The sequence below is a fragment of the Ursus arctos genome, unplaced genomic scaffold (genome assembly GCF_023065955.2).
Source record: "Ursus arctos isolate Adak ecotype North America unplaced genomic scaffold, UrsArc2.0 scaffold_2, whole genome shotgun sequence".
Lineage (NCBI taxonomy): Eukaryota > Metazoa > Chordata > Mammalia > Carnivora > Ursidae > Ursus > Ursus arctos.
Window position 1 is genome coordinate 41,580,469 of NW_026622874.1, and position 21,511 is coordinate 41,601,979.

Sequence of the window (21,511 nt, forward strand, 5' to 3'; positions counted from 1 at the left end):
CTGTCCTGACTTTTAACAGCAGAGATTAGTTTTACTTGGTTTCATACTTTATATAAATAGAATCCTACAGTGTGTACTCTTTTGTGTCTGGTTTCTGTCTTTCTGTCATTCAGCATGTTTGTGAGATTTATTCATATTGTTATATATGGTTGCAGCTCATAGGACTTTCTCTTGATCTTTATAACTTATCATCAGTTAAATTATAGTTATTATTAGAGATATGCATAGGATTGCTGAATAGCCAATGTTTACTCTCCCACTGTGTGAATAATCTCTTTTCTCTCTCCCCTGGGGTCCATTGTAGGCAGAATGTTCTAAGGTAGAAGCTGGCTTAGCTGATCACAAGTGTAAATTAATTCTGTTTTGGCTGGGTGAGAGCCTCTCTGCTTTCTAGTAATGGGCACAAAAGCATTCTGTCTCTGTGACTTAATTTCTTATTCCCTTTTGTGTAAAGTGTGTTGCACCTGAAGCATTAGAACCCCTCGGTCAAGATACAGTAATCAGATAAGAGAACTAAGGAATGAGCCCGGCCACACTGTCAGTTAAGTAAAGCTTCCCAGGGCTTGCCTTGCTCTATCAGAGCACAGGTCTCTTCTAAGTGACACTTTCTCTTGGGCTCAACTCTGCTAACAACTCTGAAACCTTGGACAATTACTTCTTTCTGTGCCTTAGTTCCCTAAAGTAAAAAAAAAAAAAAAAGTACTTGGCCTTTATGATCTTCACTCTGCCTTCAAAATCTAATACACTCTAATTCTATGATGAATTCTCTGACACCCAATATAGGGTATCCTGTGTTGGGGGCTTCCTTCTGGTTGTTGGGTGACCTTTGTTAAATTGTGATAAGTAATCTGGAGTCCCCAAGATACAGACAAACAAAAGTGGGTGTGGGTATGGAGATGGGGCTAGCTTAGGCAATTAAAGACCAAATTTATTGAGGAATGTAGCATTATTTCAGATTCTCTTATCTATAATGGCCAGCAACCAAGAGACGCCAAACAGGAATCCAAGTGTATAAAATAGTTATACCTTTTGTTTTACCTGTAAATTTGATTCCAGCAGCAATAGGGAAATCCACATTTCTCTGGAGACACAGGCTTTAGGAAAGATACCTTTATTTCTGGTTCAGTTATGGACATCTGTGAAAATTCACCTGAGCTTTATGTGAATTTGGATCTATTTCTCACTGGCAAAAGTAATGGGTTTTCCTCCTTTTAAAATTCTTCTTAAAAAAACTCTATAAAACTTAATGATTCACTAGCAAAGCTTATGATAACAACACCAACATTTTTTGAACCCTTATGTGCTAGGTACAATATTAAATACTTTATATGCTTAATCTTTACAATAATTCCGTGTAGTTGCTATTAATATTGCCTATTTTATGAAGGAGGAAACTGAAGCTTAGAGAGATTAATCAAAAAATGAGGTGAAGCTAGTATTTAAATCCATTCATCTCACTCCAGAACTTGAGGTTTCCTCCTACATGTTGTGTTGGGACTCAGGGTATGGTGTGCTGAGTAGAGGGTATTCCGGATTTTCTTACTCTTTTCTGTTGAACCCAGATATTTCACTTAGTTACAGAATTAACCTAATCTTTCCTCTCCCTCACAAACCTTCAAAAGGTTTGGAGGTGTTAAACATCAACATTGGGTTGTTTCTCCTACCTGGTGTCTGGGCAAGCAGCTGGAAGTTGACAGTGAAATAGGACAGGAGGTTTTTCTCCCCAGGGGCAGGATCTCTAGTAAGGGGGGAAACAAAGACTCATTAAATGTGAGGACTGGCCAAAAATCTGGCTCACAGCTAACTCAGCTAATTTGGGGATGTCAGAGTGACTGCACAATTGGCCCCTCTGTACTACTGAACCCCCTTAAGGGATGCTCCTTGCTGGCCCTCTGGTTTGTGGTTATGTCTGCTGGGACATACTTTACATTTTGCATGAAGCCATGGTGGAGATTCCTTTAGCTAAATATAACATCTAGAGAAAGTAGCCTCCTGTCCACAGCTTAGAAACAGACCCACTTTGTCTAGGACTCCAAGGGAAATGGAGCCCATTTGGTGCTCCTGACATCTCCTTTTGCATAATGAAAGCGCAGTCTGTCTAACCCCTGTTGGAACCAAGGTTTAGGCAAATATTATTGCTGCCACCTTCATTTGTTTAATGCGGTGGCTTCAAAACCGGAGCCAAACACTGCCAAGTTTGACTTCCAGCTCCACACCATCTCTGTGAGAGACGTATTCTAAAGAATCCCACCAAGAATAGAAAATCATTTTTCCCACTTTTTCATTTAAACCAAAGTAAACTTGGGTGTGCTTTTTCCCACAGGGGAGAGGACAATCCTTTTCTCTCTTCTTCCTTTCACTTAGCCGGAACATACCGAAAGTACCTCAGACTTTGTTTATCAGTTCACTGTTTTCTAGCCCTTAGTTGCTCACACTTAGCCTTGGAAACCAGTCAATTTGGATAGTCCCAAGACTCTCAATTGCACCCTTTTTTTTTTGTTTTTTGTTGTTTTTTTTTTACAGTATTCCAGTTGAATGTACTTTTGTTTCGCCTTTAGTACCCTAAGTTTCCATGGTAGAAAGGTTAAATTGAGCAAGTTAGGTCAGATTCCTGGTGGACCAGTAGTTCAGTAGTTCTTAGCTTTGCCTGTGTCTGAGAGTCATTGGGGGAGTTTAAAAAAAAATCTTTGTGACCTTGAAGAGACAGATTTCTTAGGATATAAAAAGTATGAACAATAAAAGAAAAAAAAGATAAATTGGACATCATCAATTCTTGGACTTTTGCTCTTGCAAAGACATAGTTAAGAAAATGAAAGACAAATCACAGACTGCAAAAATATATTTGTGAGACACATAACTCAATAATCAGAAGACAAACTACGCAAAGTTTTAAAAATAAGCAAAAGATTTTTTTTTTTAAAGATTTTATTTATTTATTTGACAGAGAGAGACAGCCAGCGAGAGAGGGAACACAAGCAGGGGGAGTGGGAGAGGAAGAAGCAGGCTCCCAGCGGAGGAGCCTGATGTGGGGCTCGATCCCAGAACGCCGGGATCACGCCCTGAGCCGAAGGCAGACGCTTAACAGCTGCGCCACCCAGGCGCCCCTAAAAATAAGCAAAAGATTTTAATAAACCCTTCACTAAGAAGATATACAAATGGCTGGTAAGCACATGAAAAGATGCTCAATATCATTAACATTAGGTAAATGCAAATTAAAGCAATAAGGAGTGTGCTACATACTAGAATGGTTAAGATTAAGAAGACTGACAACAAGTGTTAGTGAGGATGGATGAATTCTCATATGTTTCTGGTGAGAATGTAGAATGGTACAACCACTTCGGAAAATAGTTTGGCAGTTTCTAATAAAGTTCTGTATGTACTTATCATATGACCCAGCAATTCCCAGGTAGGTATTTACCCGAGAGATACAAAAAGTATATATCTACACAAAGACTTGTATCTGATAATAGCTTTTGTGGTAGGCTGAGTAATGGTCTCTCCCAAAGACGTCCATGTCCTAATCCCTGGAATCTGTGAACTTACCTTATCCATATAAAGACTTTGTACATGTGGTGAATTTGAGGTTCTTGTAAAGAGGATATTATGCTTCATTATCTAAGTGGGCTGTAATGCAATCATGAGTGTTCTTGTTAGAGGGAGGTAGAGGGAAATTACAGACAAAAGAGAAGAAGGCCATGTGATGTAGAGGAAAGCAGAGTCACAGAGAGAAGATACTAGACCACTGGCTTTGGGGATGGAGGAAGCAGCTAAGAGCCAAGGAATGCAGCTCTAAAAGCTGGAAAAGGCAAGGAAACAGATTCTGCCTGAAAACCTCCAGAGGAAATGCAGCCCTTTTGACACCTTGGTTTTGTCCCTGTGAAATTGGTTTTGGACTCCTGACCTCCAGAATTGTGAGAGAATAAAAATTAAAAATAGAACTACCATATGATCCAGCAATTCCACTTCTGAGTTTTTATCCAAAGAAAACAAAAACACTAATTCCAAAAGATAGATGCGTCCCTATGTTTATTGCGACATTATTTGCAATAGCCAAGATATGGAAGCCACGTAAATGTCCATCATTTGATGAATGGATAAAGAACTTGTAATATATGTATATAATGGGTTATGATTTAGGCATAAAAAAAGAATGAGATCCTGCCATTTGCAACAACATGGATGGACCTCGAGGCCATTATGCTAAGTAAAATAAGACAGAGAAAGACAAATACCATGTGATCTTACTTATATGTAGAGTCAACAAAAACAAAAAAACCTAAGCTTATTAGATACAGAGTACAAATTAATGGTTGCAAGAGGCAAGGGAGTAGAGGGCGGGAGAAATGGGTGAAGTGTTTGTTCGTTTAGTTTAAATTAATTGAATACAAGTTTTTAAAAAATTTAAAGATTTTATTTATTTTATTTTAGAGAGAGAGAAAGAGAGAGCAAGTAGGGGAGGGAGCAGAAGGGTGGAGAGAGGGAGGGGGAAAGACTCCCAAGCCCACTGTGCACTGAGCATGGAGCCTGACATGGAGCTTCATCTCAACGACCTTGAGATCACGACCTGAGCTGAAACCAAGAGTCTGACGCTTAACTAACTGAACCTCCCAGGCGCCCCCAGATTTTAAAAAAAATTAAGAGAATAAATGCATGTTGCTTTAAGTCACTAACTTTGCAGTGATTTGTTATAACTGCCTTAGGAGACTCATATTATATTCATAATAGTCAAAATGAAACACCTCAAATATCCATCAACAGATGAGTGGGAAAACATTGTGGTATATCCATATATGAATACGACTCAGCAATAAAAAGAAACGAAATGCTGATAGATGCAATACTGTAGAGAACTCCAAAAACATTATAGTGATTAAAAGAAGCCAGACACAATGAATACATTCTGTATGATTCCATTTATATGAAATTTTAGAAAAGATAGCTCTAATCTATAGTGACAGAAAGCAAATCAGTGATTGCCTTGGGGCCAGGGTGGGATGAGGGGTTGACTGCAAAGGGACACAAGGGAACTTGAGGGATTATGGAAATGTCATACAATCTTAATTATGCTGGTGGTCACATGAGTGTGTGTTTGTCAAAACTTGTACACTTAAAATGTAAACGTTCTACTGTATGAAATTATGCCTCAATAAAGTTGATTTAAAAAATAATGTAAAAAATAGCACCCCAGGGCAATTGAATCAGAGTCTCTGGGATAGGGTCTAGGTGATTCTTGCATATAGCCAGGGTTGAGAACCACTGTTGTAGGTATTCTGGTTTCCATCTTGGGGAAACCCAAGAACACAGAGGAGATCTGAAGCCATAAGATTCTGTCTATCTGTATGTGAGCCACATTTGCCCCTGCGACAATGTTAAGGCATCTAGGCTGGTTTATCTAGGCAACCCATTTTGGTTTCCCTACTTTATTCTTGGAGGGTGACAAAGGGTATATCTGGATTCAGATGAATAAGTCACACTGCAGAAAGTGGAGGATACAAGAAGGGTGCTGAGGAAGAAACGTAATAGGGCACAAATACTTCTTTTCTCTAGGGTCTTTGGATATCCTTTCCCATTGGTTCATCAGTTACAAGAGATTTGTCATGAACACTCAGATTTCATTTGGCACCACTGAAATGGGTCTGGCAGTAAAAGGATAAAGGGGGTTTGAAACTAAAAGCAGTGCCTGTTACCTACGTACCTGTTTATCCCCGGCAGATAGGGACAGGATTTCCTAGAGTCTTTGAGTCCAGCTGCTTCACATATGTGAAAAGACTGGATATTGTAAGGAGGCATGTTCTGCAGTGGTGTTATCATAATATGTAAAGGACAAGTGATCCACAATGCCAGTATAGTCCAATGTCCCTGGTGAGTAGTGTAGATTGAATGAAAGGAGAAAGAATGGGCTTCCAACGGTTGTGTTCTGCCCTTCTGAGAAAGAGTTTAACCTGGAGACATCTTTGGGAGAAAGAGTAGCTGACTGATTTACCCCACCTTCTCTTCCCCCAGTCCATCCTTCCGGTGGAACTCAGTATCTGCAATTGATTGGATTTCCGCCATGTTATAACATGATCATAAACAATGTGATAATCAGCTTTATAGACAGCTGTTCCCGTTGCCCAATTTGTCTTGATGGTAGCAAAAATCTGTTCTGATTAATTGAGCTTATTCTCTCATATCTGATGAAGAGATCATCTTTGGAGGAAAGAATAGGATGGGAAGCTGAGCTTATTTGAGTAGGGGATGGAAGGCTGCCAGCTACTTCAAAGGTATCTCTGCTGATAAGGGGCGTCAGGTTTGCTGCCAAAGCCAACACAGAGGGGAGCTTTGCATCTAGTGCCCTTGGTGCTGTTTTAGCTTTGGTTTCTGTGACACTTAGGTCAGCAGCATCTGTATCCTCTCCTTTGGGGCTTCTCTCTGGGTGGTCTAGGCTTTTTTGGACTTAGGAAGATTCAGCTCAGAGGGAGTGTGTTTCTGAAAGATGCTGCACTCTTTTGCTTTGGTTAGTTTATATGCTTGCCTTTTTGGTGTCTCAGTTCTCAGATATCTATCTGCCTCTTCTGAAAGAGCCCACGGTGTTGTATGTGGAACATTCAAAGGTGTAATGGTACCACCATCTTTGTAAGTCAACGGATGGTTAGGAGAATCTGTGTAACGACAACTGTAACATGTAGAAGGTGAGACAGAGAGTGTGGGGGATAGAAACCAGGGTCCAAGTGCAACCTGGTGTCTGAGTACTACTCTGAACTGGGAAGGCATGCAGTCAGTAAGTATTTCAGTGAAGACTATAAACACAGCACTGTGGAGGCGAAAAAGAGCTTAAAATGAAATTGATGAGGAAGGTTTGCCCCCAGGGAGCAGAGGGCTTCTCAGTCCGCTCTTCAGACCACTTAGATCTCCCCAAACTTTCCCTGGGGTGATGATAAGACCAATCATAACAAGCCTGCTATCACTCGTATACACTGTAGTAGGCCCTAAATGTATATATTTTTTCTAATCCTTTCATATATTTTGCTAGGGTTTTTTTTTTCCCTTGACTTTTTACGGAAGTTTAAAATACTTAAAAGAGTGCATGTATTGTAAAGTGCTCAATGAATTTTCACAAACTGAAAGAAACTATGAATTAGTACCCAGATAAAGAAAAGAATGTTACCAGTATCCCAGGAGCCCCCCTCTTGTCCCCTTCCATTCATTTCCCCTGAAAAGTAGTCACTATCCTGACTTACAACACAATGGAAGCATTTGCCTGCCTTTAAAAAAAAAAAAAAACTTGTATAAATGGAATCATAAAATATTCTTTCAGCAATTTAAATATGTCATTCTTTTGTTTCCTGGCTTCTGCTGTTTCTGATGAGAAGTCGGCTGTGTGATGCTAGTTGTTGTTTTCTGTATATAATGTTTTGGAGTTTTCAGGGGCTGCTTTTTTTTTAGTTGAAATACAATATTATATTAGTTTCAGGTGTACGGTATAGTGATTTGACAGTCATATACATTACGAAATGCTCACTGCAATAAGTGTAGTTACTATCTGTTACCATACGAAATTATTACAATATTATTGACTATATTTCTGGAGCTGTACTTTTCATCCCTGTAACTTATTTTATAACTGGAAGTTTGTATCTCTTAATCTTGAGGGCTACATTAATAATATTTTTTTAAGATTTATTTATTTATTTATTTGAGAGAGAGAGAGAGAGAGAAGGCACGTGTGTGCCTGGGAGGAGGGGCAGTGGGAGGGAATCCTCAAGCAGACTCTCCGTCGAGTGTGGAACCTGACGCAGGGCCCAATCTCAAGCAAGACCCATGAGATCAGGACCTGTGCTGAAACCAAGAGTCAGACATCTTTTTTTCTTTTTTTAAGTTTATTTGTTTATAATCTCTACACCCAGCGTGGGGCTCGACCTCACAACCTTGAGATCAAGAATTGCATGTTCTTCCTACTGAGCCAGCCAGGTGTCCCAATATTTTTTCTTCAGCAGTTGGAGTATGAGGAGTCTAAGTGTAGTTGCCAGTGTATTTCTTTGGCTTGGATAAGTGTAATATCGAAATATTCTGGATCTGTGGGTAGTATTTTTTCCTCAATTTGGGGAAATTTCTGACAAACACTTTTTTCCATCTCATTTTCTCTTCTTGCCTTGACTCCAACTGCACGTTCGTTAAACTGCTTGAAACAGCCCCACGGGTCATTGAGACAAGGCTTTTTTTTCTGTGTGCTTCAGTTTAGATAATTTCTAAGGTTAACCAATTTTTTGTTTTGTTGTGTACAACCTGCTAATAACACTATCCAATAAATTTTTTATTTTACATATTGTAATTTTAGTTTTATGATATCCACTTGGTTCTCTTTTTTAGTGTCCATGTAACTTCTGAAATTTTTCTTATTTTTTTCAAAATGTATGTGGCAGTATTTAGAAATTGTTATCTGCTATTTTCAACACCCACATCATCTGTGGTTCTGTTTCTGTTTATTGGGTTTTCTCTTGACCATGATTCTCATTTCTTTATTTTTTCATGTTTACCAATTTTTGATGACAAATCAGACATTGTAGCTGATACATTATAGAGATTCTAGATGTCTTTATCTTCCTCTGAAAAGTGTTAAGTTTTGTTCTAGCAGCCAATTAAATTACTGGTTGGTCACCTTTAACTTATGGGGAATTCATTTTATGCTTGGTTAAAGTAGGTCTAGTTTGGTTTTGTCTTTAGTTCTGGAACATATTCTGTATACTTAAGGCATGACCTTTCTAGGGTTTCCATGGAAAGCAGGCCTTGAACTCCAAACTTGTTTCCTCTACAGTGGGCAGCAGGTAGGATGACCAGTGGTTCCAGTTTGCCTGGGGTTAATGGGGTTCCTGGGACATGAAGCTTTCAGTTTTATCCATTCTACAATTGACGGCATCTGTGTAGTTTCAGTTTGAGGCTATTATGGATAATGCTGCTCTGAACATTATATTGGAAGGTTATTTTTCTTCCCATTGTAGAGTTGAAAACATTAAAGCTTACATTGGTAAAATACTCTTTTGTAAGGACCACAAAGAGATGACAATGGAATTTGAACTCCCTGGCTCTTTCTACTATATCCCACTGCTACCCATGTTTCAGGATTGATAGGTGGTATCTTAAGCAAATAGTTATTGACAAATCACATTGTTGAGGGTCACAATCTGAACTTTAAGAATAGTGAATTCAAAACCTGGTCTCTCTTCCCTTCCCTCTCCCTCTCCCCTTCTATTCCCCAATTTCCTCTCCCTCTCTCCTTCCACTCCTCCCCCCTTCCCTCTTCTCTCTACTCTTCCTCCCCCTTCCTCCACCTCTTCCCTTCCATTCCTCCTCCCTTCCCTCTCCCTCTCCTTTCTCACTCTTTTTTCCTTTCTCTCTTCCTTCCTGCTCTCTGTTCTTTTGAATAATCTTTTTTTAAAAGATTTTATTTATTTATTTGACAGAGAGAGAGAGTACAAGTAGGGGGAACAGCAGAGAGGGAGAAGCAGGCTCCTGGCTGAGCAGAGAGCCCAATGTGGGGCTCAGTCCCAGGACCCTGAGATCATGACCTGAGCAGAAGGTAGACGCTTAACCGACTGAGCCACCCAGGTGCCCCTGAATAATCTTTTCACAAACATTATGGTACATGTACATTGTAGGAAATATAAGAAGCAAAATTATGATAATGAAAAACCAGGTTGTAGTCTACAAACTATTTTGTAGTCTATTATTTTAGTCAAGATCTTCACTTTTCCAGAGCACCTGGCTGGCTCAGTTGGTAGAGCATGCGACTTGATCTCAGGGTCATGAGTTCTAGCCACACACTTATTAAAAAAAAAAAAATTACAAAAAAATAAAGATCAGGGCACCTGGGTGATGCAGTTGGTTGAGTGTCTGACTCTTGGTTTTGGCTCAGGTCGTGATCTCATGGGTCATGGGAACCGGCCCTTGTTGGGTTCCACACTCAACAGGGAGCTACCTCTCCCCCCCACACCACCCCCCACCCTGCTCTCTCTCTCTCTCTCTCAAATAAATAAATAAATAAAATTTTAAATTTAAAAAAAGAAAGATCTTTACTTTTCCATTTCATCTCACCTAGATTTTCATCTCTTCTATTGGCCAGGCCATATATTTCCCTAATTATCTTAAAAATATCCTTGAAACTGGTTTGTCCAAGCCAGTATCTAATGCATACTCGTTTTTATGTCCCTTACGTCTCCTTTAATTTAGCAGTGTTGCTTTTCCAGGACACTCATTTGTTGAATAGACCAGGCCAGTTGTCCCGCAGCTTGACCCAACTTCTAGATTTGTCCGGTTGCTTCCTTGTGTTGTTGCTTAACTTCTTCCTGTATCTTGTCTTTCCTGTTAATTGGAGGTTGGTTCCATTGGCCAAATCTGTTCCAGTTATACATTTTTGACTAGGCTGCATAATAGGCAGTGTTGGGTACTTCATGTTGCATCACGTTAGGAAATATACAATATCTGGTTAGCCTGCCAATAGTGATGGCAACCCTGACCCCTCAGATTAGGGTGGTAACAGTTTGAACCTTCCATTTTACAGTTAGATTGTTTTTCTCACATGATAGAAAGGCCATTGTTTGGTGTTGCCATACAACGTGGTGCCATCTTACAAATGTTGGGTGTTAATTCAGTCCTTCATCTGAGGGCTTTAACATCAGTGGTAATTCCAGCCAACTTACTGTAATATCATCTCCGTACCTCTTAAGCTTGACTTGCAAGATGTCTCTGTGAGGAAAGGAGAGCGTTATTAATACAACTCATCAGGCACCATGCAAATAGACAGTAGTTTATAAAAAGTTACTACTCCCAGGAGAAATCCCCCTAATGGTGTGGAAGCTGACTAGGTACCAATTTTTTTTATTCTAAGAATCACAGCAACAATAAAAATAGTAGCAATTATATCTAATACTAAATGAGTGCTCACCATGCGCAGGGACTATGCTAAGTCCTTCATAGGTATTAACCTATTTAATCATCACAGCAACCCTTCGAGATGGTTTCATCATCTCCAGTCATAGGTAAGCACGTGGGCAGAGGGGCTAAGCAGTTGACTCAAGGTTATGGGACCGGTTAGGGGTAGAGTGGGGATTCATGTGTAAGCAGCCTGCTTCCCCTGAATCATCTCTTCACATCGCCATGCTCTGCTGCGTCCCCGGTAGCGAGGTGGCAGTGATGATATTGGTGGGCAGCTGAAGGGCCAGGGTTTGCGCAAGGGATTAAGGGCTCGTGCATCCTGCAGCCGTGCATTTAGATGCTTCTGCCAGGCCAGACTTTCCGTTGTGCTGTTCTGATTCTGCTTCTTGCCCAGCTTGTCCGGAGAGAGAAGCATCTTTGATTTCAGCCTCCCTTCTTGCAGGACTGGCTTCTTTTGATTTTCCTATTTATCTCTGTCAAGAGGTGTTCTTTGAATTTCTTCCTGCTTGTCTGAGCATGATTTTTGTGTAAAATGGGGGGGAAAATAAATTCTCCTTCTCTTGAGATAGTATCTTTAGTTTTTCCATTCTCATTTTCTTCTTTAGGTACGATAATGGATTTTTTTCTGTTCTCTTGGGTGTTTTTTTTTTTTTTTAAACCTGATCCTACCTTTCTTTGCTTTTAAAAGCCTAGCTCTTAGGATCCCCCTCCTTCTTTTACCCTGTGCTCCAGAAATCATTTGGGTCTATATCCAGGTTTTCCTAATATTTACTCAATATGAAACTTCTAGTTACAGGTTAATTTTAATTGTCTGCACAAATTCTTGTCTTCAAGAGACCATAGGAACCTGGGAGGGTCCCTCCCCACGGTCTCAAGAGCTCTCAGAATCATCCTCTCTTTGAGCTGAGAAGTTATTGTTAAGGCCCTGGGACAGGACTATGAAGTAACAACAAAAATAACAATTTTTATTTTATGTTTCCTTTGATTTTGAAGCAGACAAAAAACCCTGTAGTTTAGTTTTCTTTCTTTCTTTCTTTCTTTCTTTCTTTCTTTCTTTCTTTCTTTCTTTCTTTCTTTCTTTTCTTTTCTTTTCTTTTCTTTCTTTTTTTTTTACAGATTTTATTTATTTATTTTTTAGAGAGAGAGTGAGAGAGAGCAGATGGGGAGGGGCAGAGGGAGAGGGAGAGAGAGAATCTCAAGCAAACTCCCTGCTGAGCACAGAGCCCAGTGCAGGGCTCCATCTCATGACCTGAGCCGAAATCAAGAGTCCAACATTTAACTGACTGCACCGCCCAGGTGCCCCAGCTATTTGTTTTTTCAATTGTAAAAGTAATTAATACCTGTTTTTTCAAGGCGTTGCTGGGAAACAAAAAATGATAAAAAGAAAATAATGGGGGCACCTGGGTAGCTCAGTTGGTTAAGCGTCTGCCTTCAGCTCAGGTCATGATCCCGGAGTCCCTGGATCAAGCCCCACATCGGGCTCCCTGCTCAGTGGGGAGTGTGCTTCTCCCTCTGCCCCTCCCCTGCTCATACTCACTCTCTTTCTCTTTCTCTCAAATAAATAAATAAAATCTTTTTTAAAAATTTAAAAAAAGAAAATGATTACTGGGAATCAGTTATTCTAGGATTTTTCCTGTGTGCCATTTTCCTTAGAAAATTAGGCTTATATTGTGTATTAAGTTTTGTGTACTTTTTTTCATTTAACATTTTAAGGGAGTATTTTGTTCATGTCATTGTGCCTTCTTTAAAAACACTGTTTTTGACAATGACAGCATTCTGTCCTCTGGCTAATCTATAGGCTACTCATACATTGCTTATGGTTCTTTGGCTGTGTGGTTTTGACTCTTTTGGACCATGTTCTGGTACATCCAGGAGAAATCCAGAATCTCATTGGTATCTTCTTGGAAATTACTTGTTGCCTGTGTTCTCATTTGGAAATACCCTACTTCTGATGTGAGGCAAGGAGAGAGAGGGTTTCCCCCCTTCTTTCCTTTTGTCTTCCTCTTATATCTTCTTCATTGTCTCTGAGCTCAGCTGGGAATCTCGACCTCAGAGCTGTGTCTGAGCCTAGGCCCTGGCTGGCTCGGTGGAGTACTTTTGCCGTGCTGGGTTTCACTTTCCTTATCTTTACACTGCAGAAAATTGGTCATACCCTCACCCTGCCTTCCCAGAATGTCAGAGAAATGAGGAAAACCTGGGAAGAAAGGGCTCTGCCATTGTCAAAAAGATAAGAGATAAAAATGTTGTTGAGGACATGGACAGAACGGAACCTTTATACACTCACTGTTGGTGTAAATATAAATTGGTGTAACCACTATGGAAAACAGTATGGCAGTTCCTCAGAAAATTACAAATTGAGCTACTATATGATTCAGCACTTCCATTCCTGGGTATATATCTGAAGGAATTGAAATCAGTGTCTAAAAAGATATCTGCACCCCCTTGTTCACTGCAGTGTTGTTCACAATAGCCAAGATATGGAGACGACCTAAATGGCCTTTGACGAAAGAGCACGTAAAGCAGTGGAATATTATTCAGTCATAAAAAAGAAGGAAATCCTGCCATTTGTGAAAACATGGGTGAATCTGAAATGCATTATCCTAAGTGAAATAAGCCAAAGACAAATATTGCATGGTATTACTTATATGTAGAATTTTTTAAAAATCCAATTTCATAGAAACAGAATAGAATGGTGGTTGCCAGGGACTAGGGGAGGAGTAAATGGGGGTGATGTAGGTCAAAGGGCATGGATTTTTAACTGTAAAAATAAGTTCTGAGGATCTAATATACAGCATACAGTTAATGACACAGTAAAACGTACTTGAAAGTTGCAGAGAGTTAGACCTTACGCATTCTCACTACGCAATCAGAGAGCTCAGATGGGAGGTGATGGATGTGTTAATTATTTTGATCTCGGCAACCATGCCACAATGTATATGGAGATCGGATCATCACATTGTACACTTTAAATGTGTACAATTCTATTTGCCAATTGTTCCTCGATTAAAGTTAAGAAAAAGAAAAGAAAGTGCTCTGTGGAGCTTGGTTCTGTTCACCTAGGAGAGTGTGCCCTGTGCCTTCTCCCTACCAGGGTGGTCTTTGTCTCTCTAAGCTAATCTTTATCAGCAGTGTGTTCTCATAGATGGTAGAGACGAAAAAAAGAGGGCAAACTGGGAGACCCATTCTCTAGCTTTAATCATCTCCTCTCCAAAGCCAAGATAATCCAAGCCTTCTATCCACATAAGCATCGCATCCATTCCTGCCTTGCCTCTTCCCATGACCTTGTTTTCTTTTTGATGTTCATTTTGAGGGTGGAGAGTAGGAAAAAAGCCTTCTTTTTTCGTAGCTCTCTTAGTCAGTGGCCTTTCTGGGCCTCTGAGTTCTCAGGCAGGAAAACTACATAGACCACCTGACTCTTCTTTCAGGGACCTTAAAAGAGACGAGCACTGCTTTATTTAAATCCAGGAGCATGAGTACCACTACCAGTTCATTCAGTTCAATTTAATAACTACTATTTGATTGTCTATAATTGCTCAGTATTCAACTTGCCACTATAAAAGTATGGCAGAGCAAGCTTAAAACACGGTTCAAGATCTTAGATTTTTTATACTTCAGCTGGATGGACAGGCCAGAGACTCCCGAAGCAGGTTATGACTTAAGACATCAATTTAATGAGTGGTGCAGATAATTAGTTGTCTATAGGAGCTTGGAAAAGGAACAGATTCATGAGAGGTGATCGGGCAAGCTTCACAGAAGGGAAAGAGTTGGGCTGATGTTCTTTTAATTATATGCTGTCAGGATTCTTAATTATTCATCCATTTCTTACCTTATGGAAATATCTTTTGAATATTTCCATTTTATCTAGTGCTAACTTCCTCTCCTAGCCCTTTGCCCTTGTTAGAGATGCTCCCCATAGTACAGCAGCAGAAGCTTCCTGTTGGCCAGCAACGGGAGCAGTAGGTGGGATGAGCTTGGAACCTCAGTGCTTTGAAGGCCATCTGAAGGCGTTTCAGCTACAGGTCAAAGAGAGCCATTGTTCATTGCAGGTAGGGAAATGAAATATTGAAAACCATGATCTGCGATGACATTGGTGACGGTGTTCAGTGTGGTTTAGGGTGGAAGAAACTATCTGGGAGCCTACTACTGTAATTCAGGGGGATAATGGAAGCCAGTTCTTAGATCATGGCAGTGGGGACTGAAAGAATGGGACTTACTAAAAGACGCAGCAAAGAGATTATAGATGGGAGTGAGTCACCTGACATGAGGAAGGAGGAGGTAAATGCTAGAGAGGAATCAACGTTCATTTAGTCATTCAACAGATACGTACAGTGTGCCTCCTGTGTCCCAGGCACAGTGATGATAACAGAACAGAAAAAAATCTCTGACTACCTATGCTCCAGTAGGAGCAACACACAATATACAGATGAACCAGTAAATGGATAATAGGCCAGATGATGATACAATAAAGCAGGGGAGGGAGGATGGCAGTGCTGGGGGTATTGCTATTTTATAGAGGGTGGTCAGGGAAGGCCTCACTGATAAATTGGCCTTTGAACTCCTTAAAGGCAATTAGGGCTTTTATTCTCTGAGGAAGGTCTTTCAGGCTGAGGAAACATCATGTCTAAGGCCATGAGATGGGAGTGTGCTTATCTGGGCAGAGAAACAGCAAGGCCTTGTGCACAGGAGGGAAAGGGGAGAGTGATAGATGTGGCTGGGGGCTGAGGGCAGGCTGCATCAGGAAGGGCCTTGGAGGCCACTGGAGAGGCATGCAAGATTTAGAACAAAAAGAAATGATACAATCTGATTCCTGTTTCAGTAGGATTATTCTGGCTTCTGTGTTAAGACTGAAGGAGGAGCAAGGTGGGAGCAGACTAGGAAGAGCAGTGACTGAGGCTTCTGTAAACTCAGGTAGGAGGTGATGGCAGATTGGAGCAGTGGTGCGTGTGGAGACCAGAAGTGTCAGATCCTGGGATGTGTTTTGAAGATGGAGCCAGGAGGAGTTGCTGCTGAATTGAAAGGGCATGTGACAAAAAGCATCAAAGATGACTGCAAGCATTTTGGCCTGAGCCATCAGACGTTGGGGTTGCCATTTATTGGGGAGAGTATGTGAAAGAGCCACTGGTTCTACACCTGCCCTGTGATTAGTGAAGAATCTAAGAACCAGCAAGAAGTGACTTGCGTTAGATCACCCAGGCTGGTAGTAGCAGAGCTGAGGCCAGACCTCCAGGATGTGACCCCAGTCCTCCTCGGCTGAGCGTCGCACACGGCACAGTGAAGGTGGAGTGAGGATTAGGGCCGGAAAGGCGATCTGAACATTGACCACATACTAAACTGATTGTTGAAGCCATGAAAGTCAAGAGGGCAGCTGAGGCCTAGAGAAGGAGAACAGACGAGCAAATTAAAATGGGCAAAAGGAAAATGAGTACCATGGCTCATAGCAGGCAGGTGAGAAGAAGCCGGCTCTGTGACGGGCACTCTGAAGCGGTTCGGAGGAAAGGCTTCTGAGCAGATGTCATTGGGTTTGGCTTTGGGAACCCTGGGGAACTGTGGTGTCCTCAGGAGAAGCTGCACCGGAGTTTTAAGCATTTTTCTTATCCTTTCTGCTAATGGTGAGAAGGAATACAATAGTATAAGCCTGAGACAGGGAGTTCAAACCAAAAATCTCTTCCAACTCTAGTGTTACCTTCCTGTGAGCCTTACACAAGGATTTGGCCTTCCCAGACCTCTGTAAAATGGAAGGAGAAAGTGTCTCTTTGCGCACTTGGCCTCCTGGAAATGGTGTGAGGATAATGATGACAAAGGCTATGAAACTGCTTTGGAAGAGAAATGTTATATAAGTCAAGAAATCCTTTTCTGGTTGATTTTAGTAAGTTTTTAGTTCAGAAAACTCTTGACAGGTCATAAGAAAACTTTGCATTAGGGATGTATTAAATGCAGAACACATTTACCAATAAAATAGCCATTTGTCTTTGAAACAACATAAAATATGTCCGTATCATTTTGATTAAATCTTGCTTAATTACTATGTCCATTAGACTCCTATCAAATCCTGCCTGGGCTTTTAAATTTAATTTACTTTAGTTCTGTAGTCACTGTTACCCAACCACAAAAGAATTAGCCTTGCCCCCAAGGCCACAGAGGTCTCTCGAGCACTCGTAGGGTTAGCATCAGGCCCTCTGCTGGAACACAGGGCGAGGCTGGCCATGCTGAGTTCTGAGCTGTCTGCCTGTTTCCAAGCTGCAGGCTGCAGCCCCCAGTGGAGTTTAATTTTGTCCTTCCAGTCCCCTTCACATAACAGTATATGAAGAGCAGGAATGGAAATTAATTGTACCTGCTGGCATTATTAAAGTTATCAGTGCATATCCTCTCCTGGGCCAGGAAGATTAAAAAGGGTGTTGTAATCAGAGCAGATGATTTCTGACACACGGGATAGGTTTCCTCCCCAGGTTCGGTGTAAGGACCTGATGTGAGCTTGTTGCCTCTGGCCTGACACTACGTAGCTCGGGGCTGTGCCGAGTTCTGCCTCATTCTCCCACCAGCCCTGGAGGAAAGCCATCCTCCTGCTCTCTCTGGATCAGAGGTCTCTTAGGTAGGAAATCAGGCCTTCTCACCGCAGACGAGTTACTCCCGCTGTACACTCCTGACCGCGAGATGCAGTCAGGTGTCTTGGTTAGGCCAGGCCCGAGAGTCACACCTTGTTCAGGTTCAACCTGAATGAAATAAGGCATCGTGGTGCTGCTCCCTGGTGCTTCAGTTCATTTTAGCAAGCTCTGGTTAACTGCTCTCTGCCTTCACCCAAAACCTAGAGCTGTAGGCCATAGTCTAAGGATTTGACAGGATCAGGGAAACATTTTTTTTTAATCAGCTTTTCCAGAAAAGAGAAAATTTTGGCAAGTTAGCCAAAAGAGAAAGAGGAGACGGCAGAGAGCCAAGTCTTACCTTAAGAAGCAACAGAGGAGAGATGCTTGTTTGCTAGGGGGTAGTGAACTTTTTGAGTACAGCTTTGCAAGGGAGCTGAAAACCTTTTCAGTTGTTTGACTAGGAGCTTTGTTTGTAGAATTACACGAGAACTCTGGCATTAGCTTCAGCAGTCAGGATTGTCCTGACCCCAGGCCAGTTGCCTACTTGAGCCAGGCAGGAAGAGACGGTATTGAGCTCCAGATTCTTTTTGCTCCAAAAGCTATGAAGGATACACCCCTTCTTATAGTCTGGAGTCCTGCTTGCTAGGTTTCTGCAAACCCCCTCATGGGTTGTGAAACAATAGCCCTTTGACTGCATTTCTGTCTATGGTGATGTGAGCTGATTAAACTGGCAAGCAGATAATGGAAGGAATGGTTTAGATGTCCCAGGTGGGAGGTCGTGGCAAAATGGATCTGTGGTTGACGAGAGGAATTTCAACACATATCCTAATCAGTTCCTCGGATAGGTTGTCTGAGATCCCTTTCTCCTCCCTTCCTTCAATAGATTTGACTCCTTCTGGTCTCTAAGACTCAGGCTTCAGGGGTTCAGCTGGGCATTCACAGATCAACTCAGAAAGTGGCAATGAGCAGGGAGGCCCTCGTTGGGAGACACCACAGCACAGGGAAAGAACATGAGACTGAGAATCAGGTAGCCTGGGTAGGGACCCAGGGCTCCAGATGGCTTCTTTAATTTTCTTACTGCTTTAACTCCCTACCACAATTTTGAGATTCTCTGGAGATTGGCTGTGGTCAGAGAAGCAAATCTGAATGAAAATCTGGTTCTTACAAAGGACAAAGTTTTCAGATTTACAAAATTATGGTGAGTGGAAGGGAGATTGGAAAGAAAGAGCAGGTGTAATTGTGACAACAAGCTCTCTTCTAGTTCTACATTCTAGAAACAGTCCCGATGAATAAGTTCTTTTTTTTTCTTTGCTTCCCCCCACCCTTTTGCTTCTGAATGTCTGTGCACTTGCCTAAGAAAACACTTCTCAACCTCTTCAGAATATTTAGAGTTAAATAAAAATTATAAGAATATGTCACAAACTTAGTGTACTCTTTATGCGTCAGGTTTACATAAAAAGTTGACATGCTCTGGCTTGGAGACCCTGACCCCATCTCCTCAACCTGGTGTCTTCCGCCCTACATATTTTGCTTCAAAGCCCTAATGCCACGAAGAATGCAGAACTGATGAGTCCACCCCATCTACGAGCTAGGACATCTTGATTAAATTAGTGGGGGGTGCAGTGGAGAGAAAGGCACAGTGACACAAAGGGCGTTTTGAGGAGCCCCGTAGTGCCTGTGGAGAATGAATGTTCTCGGTAAATATGGCCATGACCTGCAGTTCCACACATGCCAGAGACACAGCTCAATTGTCCCCAGGAGTTGGGGGCTGGGGATGATCAGGAGGAGAGGCCAACCTTACAACCACACTCTCAGTCCCCAAGTGGAGAGGGCAACCCAGCATGGAAAGGCAGGAATGCAGGAAGGCCCACTGTACCTTTCTTTTTTCTGTAACTTAAGGCAAGCGATTCTTTGATCATGGTCCTTGTTTTGGGTTTGGATCAAAGAGTGCCTTCCTTTCCCTTCCCTCTGCTTCTCACTTCTCCACTGGGCAGCAAGGGAACTCCTGAAAGCACCCTTTGTTTCATGCCTCTTTACACTCCCTTCCTGGGGGCTCCCCAAGAAGATGGGTGCGTGAACTCTGTAGGGCAGTGCCCCCAAGATAGTGCTCACCCTTGTCATTTACCACCATCCTCATCTCATTCATCCCGAAGTCCCAAGACCAAAGGGAAGAACAGATGGACCGTTGAAGGCTTCCACCCTGGCCACCACAACAGTGGGAGAGCAGTGGTAGGTAAGCCCCGGCTCAGCTCCATCTGCCCTGTGGCCAGGGCACTTCAGGACACGTGCATTTGCCATTTGCCCTTTGAACTGCCAGACATCCAGTTACAGCAAAATGGATTTAAAAGCTGATTAAGTTTTGGATTCACTCCCTCTAATCAGAATATCCTAGCAGCTCATTTTTATAGCTCTACCTACACGATTCTCTTTTTCATAGATGGAATCCCCACCTTTTCAGCAGTATACACCTGAGGATTTAAAAACTGATTCATCAAGACTATTCTTTTGACCTATGCCTCTCTTTCTTGCTGTGAAAGTTTATGGCCTTTTGTTCTCTCGTTTTCACCCAATAAATAATTATTGGGGGTTTACTGCATGCAAGGCCTTGTACTAGATGAGGAGAATACAAATATGATACAATAGCATTGAATAAGAGTATGTGAGTTCAAATTCTAACTCTTGTATTTTTTTTTAAGATTTATTTATTTATGTGAGAGAGAGAGAGCATGAGTGGGAGGGGCAGAAAGAATCTCAAGTAGAGTCCACGTTGAGCTGGGAGCCCGACGTGGGGCTCGATCTCACGACGCTGAGATCACAGCCCGAGCTGAACCCAAGAGTCTGATGCTTAACCGACTGCGCCACCTGGGCGCCCCTAACTGTTGCATTTAATAGCTGTTCCTATGGACCTCTCTAAGCTTGAACACCCACAAAATGGAGATAATAATAACTCGAGTTACTACAAGGATTAAATAAGGGTATGCCTATAAAGGGTTAGTGTACAATAAGCACTAGCTAAATGTAAGCTACAATTCCTATTTTTATGAATTACTCGTTGCAAGATGCAGTCCAGATCCTTGGGAAGCTTATGCTGTAGTTGAAAGGGGAGAAGACGTGCATAAATAACTCTGATCAGGGTAATGTAGATATGATACTGTCCCATAAATAATAGATAGATAGTGGTCCACAGGGTATAATAGCCAGGGAATACAGTACAGGCAGTAGGGGCGGAGCTCACCTCCAGCTCGGCTGCTCAAAGAAGACCTGTGAACCAGTGGCAACTGGCAAAAGCCCTCCTCCTGCATTTAGGATAGATATTACTGGTCAATCACGGAGCTCTTCTTTTTTTCAGTTTTTAAAATTTGAGAAGTATGTAAAATACTTATGTGTCATAAATGAGTAACCATAAAGCAAGCTCACAAGGTAACTGGCCACACAGGAAGTTACGGAGCGCCGTATCAGCACCCTGCTGTGTATACTATACTCCCTGTAGTCACAACTCTCTGTTTCCTCCACTGTCCTCATTTTGTGATAATTATTCCCTTGCCTTTTTTTTTTTAAGATTGATTTATTTATTTTAGAGGGAGAGAGGGAGAGAGCGAGTGTGAACAGGGGGAGGGGCGAGGGCGAGGGAGAATCTAAGGCAGACTCCCCCTGAGTGCGGAGCCTGATGTAGGGCTTGATCCCAGGACCCCGAAATCATGAACTGAGCGGAATTCAAGAGTCAAGGCCGCTGAACCGACTGAGCCACCCAGGCTCCCCTCCCTTGCTTTTCTTAAATTACATCTTCTAGTTACCCCTGAACAGCGTAGTTTAATTTTGTGTCTTGCTTCTTTTGTTTGCTATGGTGTGTGAGTTCCACCCACGCTTTACCTTGTTTCTTTTCATGGCTGTGGGGCCCATTTATGAATTCACCACAGTTTACTTATCAATGTGCATTTTGTTATCAATGGGCCTTGGGTTGTTTTGCTGTGGGACTAATGCAAACTCTGCTGCTGTGAACATTCTTGTGTGTGCATACC

The 21,511-nt window shown here is 41.8% G+C and overlaps 1 protein-coding gene across 1 annotated transcript in view; it reads left to right on the top strand.

The window, feature by feature from the left end:
- The window catches only part of SRGAP2 (SLIT-ROBO Rho GTPase activating protein 2), a 210,580-nt gene that overhangs the window by 119,426 nt on the left and 69,643 nt on the right, over positions 1-21,511 (top strand). The gene's annotated exons all lie outside the window — the stretch shown is intronic.